This window comes from Aegilops tauschii, chromosome 2 (assembly GCF_002575655.3).
Source record: "Aegilops tauschii subsp. strangulata cultivar AL8/78 chromosome 2, Aet v6.0, whole genome shotgun sequence".
NCBI classification, from domain to species: domain Eukaryota; kingdom Viridiplantae; phylum Streptophyta; class Magnoliopsida; order Poales; family Poaceae; genus Aegilops; species Aegilops tauschii.
In genome coordinates this window covers 643,645,440-643,652,527 of record NC_053036.3, presented here as the reverse complement: position 1 = coordinate 643,652,527, position 7,088 = coordinate 643,645,440, and positions in this window count along the sequence as shown.

Genomic DNA, 7,088 nt, shown 5'->3' with positions numbered 1-7,088 from the left:
CCAATGAGTGTTGAGGCTCGCGGAGGATATCGTTATGTTCTCACTCTCACTGATGATTTAAGTAGATATGGGTATGTCTACCTAATGAAACACAAGTCTGAAACCTTTGAAAAGTTCAAGGAATTTCAGAGTGAGGTTGAGAATCAACGTGACAGAAAAATAAAATTCTTACGATCAGATCGTGGTGGAGAATATTTAAGTCACGAATTTGGTACACACTTAAGGAAATGTGGAATAGTTTCACAACTCACGCCGCCTGGAACACCTCAGAGAAATGGTGTGTCCGAACGTCGTAATCGCACTCTATTGGATATGGTGCGATCTATGATGTCTCTTACCGATTTACCGCTCTCATTTTGGGGTTATGCTTTAGAGACTGCCGTATTCACTTTAAATAGGGCACCGTCTAAATCCGTTGAGACGACACCGTATGAATTATGGTTTGGGAAGAAACCTAAGCTGTCGTTTCTAAAAGTTTGGGGATGCGATGCTTATGTCAAGAAACTTCAACCTGAAAAGCTCGAACCCAAATCGGAAAAATGCGTCTTCATAGGATACCCTAAGGAAACTATTGGGTACACCTTCTACCTCAGATCCGAAGGCAAGATCTTCGTTGCCAAGAACGGGTCCTTTCTAGAGAAGGAGTTTCTCTCGAAAGAATTGAGTGGGAGGAAAGTGGAACTTGATGAGGTGATAGTCACCCCTTCCGAGTCGGAAAATAGCGCAGCGCGGGAAAATGTTCCTGTGGTGCCTACACCGACGGGGGAGGAAGTTAATGATGATGATCATGAAGCTTCGGATCAAGTTGCCACTGAACTTCGTAGGTCCACAAGGACACGTTCCGCACCAGAGTGGTACGGCAACCCTGTCCTGGAAATCATGTTGTTAGACAACGGTGAACCTTCGAACTATGAAGAAGCGATGGCGGGCCCGGATTCCGACAAATGGCTAGAAGCCATGAAATCCGAGATAGAATCCATGTATGAAAACAAAGTATGGACTTTGACTGACTTGCCCGATGAGCGGCGAGCCATAGAAAACAAATGGATCTTTAAGAAGAAGACAGACGCAGATGGTAATGTGACCATCTACAAAGCTCGACTTGTCGCTAAGGGTTATCGACAAGTTCAAGGGGTTGACTACGATGAGACTTTCTCACCCGTAGCGAAGCTGAAGTCCGTCCGAATCATGTTAGCAATTGCCGCATACTATGATTATGAGATATGGCAGATGGACGTCAAAACGGCATTCCTTAACGGCTTCCTTAAGGAAGAGTTGTATATGATGCAGCCGGAAGGTTTTGTCGATCCTAAGAATGCTAACAAAGTATGCAAGCTCCAGCGCTCAATCTATGGGCTGGTGCAAGCATCTCGGAGTTGGAACATTCGCTTTGATGAGATGATCAAAGCGTTTGGGTTTACACAGACTTATGGAGAAGCCTGTGTTTACAAGAAAGTGAGTGGGAGCTCTGTAGCATTTCTCATATTATATGTGGATGACATATTATTGATGGGAAATGATATAGAATTCTTGGAAAGTATAAAGGCCTATTTGAATAAGTGTTTTTCAATGAAGGACCTTGGAAAAGCTGCTTACATATTAGGCATCAAGATCTATAGAGATAGATCAAGACGCCTCATTGGTCTTTCACAGAGTACATACCTTGACAAGATATTGAAGAAGTTCCGTATGGATCAGTCCAAGAAGGGGTTCTTGCCTGTATTGCAAGGTGTGCAATTGAGCACGGCTCAATGCCCGACCACGGCAGAAGATATAGAAGAGATGAGTGTCATCCCCTATGCCTCGGCCATAGGGTCTATTATGTATGCCATGCTGTGTACCAGACCTGATGTAAACCTTGCCGTAAGTTTGGTAGGAAGGTACCAAAGTAATCCCGGCAAGGAACACTGGACAGCGGTCAAGAATATCCTGAAGTACCTGAAGAGGACTAAGGATATGTTTCTCGTTTATGGAGGTGACGAAGAGCTCGTCGTAAAGGGTTACGTCGACGCTAGCTTCGACACAGATCCGGATGACTCAAAGTCACAGACCGGATACGTGTATATTTTGAATAGAGGAGCAGTAAGCTGGTGCAGTTGCAAGCAAAGCGTCGTGGCGGGATCTACATGTGAAGCGGAATACATGGCAGCCTCGGAGGCAGCACAGGAAGCAGTCTGGATGAAGGAGTTCATTACCGACCTAGGGGTGATTCCCAATGCGTCGGGCCCAATGACTCTCTTCTGTGACAACACTGGAGCTATTGCCCTTGCGAAGGAGCCCAGGTTTCACAGGAAGACCAGGCATATCAAGCGTCGCTTCAACTCCATTCGTGAAAGTGTTCAAAATGGAGACATAGATATTTGTAAAGTACACACGGACCTGAATGTAGCAGATCCGTTGACTAAACCTCTCCCTAGGGCAAAACATGATCAACACCAGGACGCAATGGGTGTTCGATCCATCACAATGTAACTAGATTATTGACTCTAGTGCAAGTGGGAGACTGTTGGAAATATGCCCTAGAGGCAATAATAAATGGTTATTATTATATTTCTGTGTTCATGATAATAGTCTTTTATTCATGCTATAATTGTATTGTCCGGAAATCGTAATACATGTGTGAATACATAGACCACAACCTGTCCCTAGTAAGCCTCTAGTTGACTAGCTCGTTGATCAACAGATAGTCATGGTTTCCTGACTATGGACATAGGATGTCATTGATAACGGGATCACATCATTAGGAGAATGATGTGATGGACAAGACCCAACTTAAGCATAGCATAAAAGATCGTGTAGTTTCGTTTGCTAGAGCTTTTCCAATGTCAAGTATCTTTTCCTTAGACCATGAGATCGTGCAACTCCCGGATACCGTAGGAGTGCTTTGGGTGTGCCAAACGTCACAACGTAACTGGGTGACTATAAAGGTGCATTACGGGTATCTCCGAAAGTGTCTGTTGGGTTGGCACGGATCGAGACTGGGATTTGTCACTCCGTGTAAACGGAGAGGTATCTCTGGGCCCACTCGGTAATGCATCATCATAATGAGCTCAATGTGACTAAGGCGTTAGTCACGGGATCATGCATTGCGGTACGAGTAAAGAGACTTGCCGGTAACGAGATTGAACTAGGTATTGGGATACCGACGATCGAATCTCGGGCAAGTAACATACCGATTGACAAAGGGAATTGCATACGGATTGATTGAATCCTCGACACCGTGGTTCACCCGATGATATCATCGTGGAACATGTGGGAGCCAACATGGGTATCCAGATCCCGCTGTTGGTTATTGACCGGAGAGGCGTCTCGGTCATGTCTGCATGTCTCCCGAACCCGTAGGGTCTACACACTTAAGGTCCGGTGACGCTAGGGTTGTAGAGATATATGTATGCGGAAACCCGAAAGTTGTTCGGAGTCCCGGATGTGATCCTGGACGTCACGAGAGGTTCCGGAATGGTCCGGAGGTGAAGAATTATATATAGGAAGTCCAGTTTTGGCCACCGGGAAAGTTTCGGGGGTTATCGGTATTGTACCGGGACCACCGGAAGGGTCCCGGGGGTCCACCGGGTGGGGCCACCTGTCCCGGAGGGCCCCGTGGGCTGAAAGTGGAGGGGAACCAGCCCATAATGGGCTGGGGCGCCACTTTGGGCCTCCCCCCCCATGCGCCTAGGGTTGGGAACCCTAGGGGGGGTTCCCCCTTGCCTTGGGGGGCAAGGCAACCCCTTTCCCCCTTGGCCGCCGCCCCCCCCTTGGAGATCCCATCTCCAAGGGCTGCGCACCCCCCTTGGGGGCCTATATAAAGGGGGGGGGGAGGGAGGGCAGCACACTACAGCCTTTGGCGCCTCCCTCCTCCCCTGCAACACCTCTCTCTCTCGCGCAGAAGCTCGGTGAAGCCCTGCCGGAGAGCCGCTACATCCACCACCACACCGTCGTGCTGTTGGATCTCCATCAACCTCTCCTCCCCCCTTGCTGGATCAAGAAAGGAGGAGACGTCGCTGCACCGTACGTGTGTTGAACGCGGAGGTGCCGTCCGTTCGGCACTCGGTCATCGGTGATTTGGATCACGGCGAGTACGACTCCGTCATCCACGTTCATTGGAACGCTTCCGCTCGCGATCTACAAGGGTATGTAGATCCACTCCTTTCCCCTCGTTGCTAGTAGACTCCATAGATGCATCTTGGTGAGCGTAGGAAAATTTTAAATTATGCTACGATTCCCAACATGGTATGGGAGAGAAAAATTTGAAGAACAGAAGTAAATCAAAGGAAAAGGAGGTGCCAACTCCAGAGGCCAAGAAGGCAAGCATTGTTATACAAGTGCCAACCGTTGCGCATGTAGATGCCAAGATCATCTCTACAACATGCAAACTCCCTGGTAAAAAAAAGCAACAAAACAGTGTCTTTTGTCAAGGACACAAAGTTTGCAGAAATGGGAATAGAGGCGCCAAGCCATGCTATTAAGAGTGGATCAAACAGTCAAGAGAAAGTTGTTAGTATGCAGTGTAGGAAGTCGGCAACCCCAACAGCTGATGTGGCAACTCCAGCTTCAAGTGAGCCAACTGTTTGTGCAAATAAGCCAACTACAGCATCAACTGCGCACAGTACACCAGCAATCAAGGAAAGTGAAACCACCACTGTGCCAACAGCAAGAGGAAGTGAGGCATCTGGAGTTGTGTCTGACCTGCCCCCATCAGTCACCACAGAACCCCAAGCTGTTAGTGTGCCAATCCCAGGGACTGCATTGCCAACTCAAGCAGTCACTGTGCCAACCACAACAGTCAGTGTGCCAACTCCAACCCCAACCCATTCAGTCACCATGGAACCCTCAGCTGTCAATAATGTTGTGCAGGCTCAGAAACAACATTCGCCTACTTTTCGTGCTCTTGATCAACGGGATACCCTTACACAAGAGCAAGTTTACGACCTTGTTTCGAGGTGTATACTGCCAAGACCGCCGCCAAGCATAATTGCACGAACCAAGTCAGCAGGTGATGCACCCAAGGATGTCCAAGGAGAGAATAATAGCGTGCATCCCATTCGTAGAGCATCAACAACAAGATCATATCACGACGATGGGTTCTGCGATGCTCCACCATTTGACTTGGGTTTGGATCTTGATGATGACCCCCCAGTTGCCACAGTGGATGAGCCTAACAAATCACAAGTGACACCATAAGAGGCAGGGTTATCTAAGAGCAGCGAGCTAGATGATTGGGATTCAGAAACTGTGAGAGAGGTTTGTGCTGCTGCAAATAAGGTGGTCACTGGGAAGGCACCAATTCATATCATCATTTCGGATTCTCCAGACGAGTTTCACACCCCAGATGTGACAGGTGTTCTGGGGGGTGCAAGTGGGTCCGGCAATACCACATCCGGCCCACCAGTGCAAAAACGCACAAGGAGGATAATCAAGCCAACTGTTGTCCAGAGGTCTCCCTACATCGACTACAATAAAACAAAGACGTTCACTTGCAATGAACAAGTGAACAGGCTTTATGCGGCAGTTCTCTATTATGTAAGGAATATACCTGGAGCAAACGTCATAGAAACAAGGTAAAACTAATGCATTTTGTGGTAAATCAGTCTGTTACGTTTGCATCTTCATGTGTTTATTGATTTCTTGCACAAAAATGGTAATACAGTTGAACATCTTTTATTATCTTGTCATAGACATATGTAATAGTAGCACTACAGTAGTAATTCAATTTTTTTGCAGTTGCAGAAGTCATCTTTTGTACTTGCAGTTCCATTCATCATCACTTGCACGACAGTAGTTATACAGTTGGCACATCATGCCCTGCACACCTTAACTACAGTTACTCATTTTTATTCACTTTTTCACGCGTTTTACGGCAACCAGTTAATCCTGTTTTTTGTTATTTTTTCTTTGCCCTCGCATTGTTTTCCGAAACAGCCCTGAAATCATTAACTATGATGGGTTCTTTCTGAGCCTAAAGGAGTTGGCTGACTCAATGAAGCCTACCAAATGGCTATCTAATGGTGTTGTCAAAGCTGGTCTTATCACAATCGGGGAAAACTTACCTAATGACTCAAAGAAGGTCAGCATGCCACTGAGGGTTGCTGTAAGTTTAATGAGAACTGCTGTTCTTGTTCATTGCAAGTTCCTTTTGTCCCTTTCCTTTTTTACAATGTGTTTTCTAAGACTCATTTCTTCAAATGCAGACACGCTTGCAGCAAGGGATATACAACGCTGCTGAGATACATTCTAAATTTGAGAAGATTAATCACCTAGACCGTCAAGATATGGTCAGTTTTTTCTGGCCACACAACTTTGTGTTTTTTGAACTTTTCGTGTTGCATAATAGCTCTTGGCTTTTCACTGGTCAGTTCTGGACAACTTTTTACCTTCTTTTTTCCTGTGCTGTCAATATGTGCAGGTGATGCTCCCTGTGCTCGAGTTCGCTGATCCCAATGATCAAGAAGGAGGTAGACACTATTGGGTGTTTAACATCAACTTAAGGGATCAGCGTTTCGAGGTGCTAGATTCTTGGAGGAAGCTCGACAACCCCGACTTAATGCACTGTGCTTCAACTATAGCGGGGGCGGTGAGGTGTTTATGGAAGCAGCACTACCCAAAGCATAACATCAGTAACTTTCAGGTCGTCGACATTGATGTACCCAAGCAACTCGGGAAGTAAGTCATGCATTCACGCCATTTTCCTCTCTTTTCGTTTTTTTATAGTTGGTTAGTGCTCCTTCCAACCCATCTAGTTGCACAAAGTAGTCATACAGTTGCACACAGATTAATGGGTAGTTGCACATATTTTTGCACCAACCCAAACCATCAACTTGCACAAAGTATTCATACAGTTGCACACAGATCAATGGGTAGTTGCACATTTTTTGGCACCAACCAAGTCATATAGTTGCACAAAGTATTCATACAGTTGCACATAGATCAATGCGTAGTTCCACATTTTTAGGGGACAAAGTTGCATGGTCAAGAACACGGTCTTGCAAAAGCAAGGCTGTTAGTTTTCTTTTTATGATTATGGCCCCAACTCACGTCGAATAACAGATGTCTTTTTCCTTTTCTTTTCTTGCACAACAATGAATGTGGTGTGT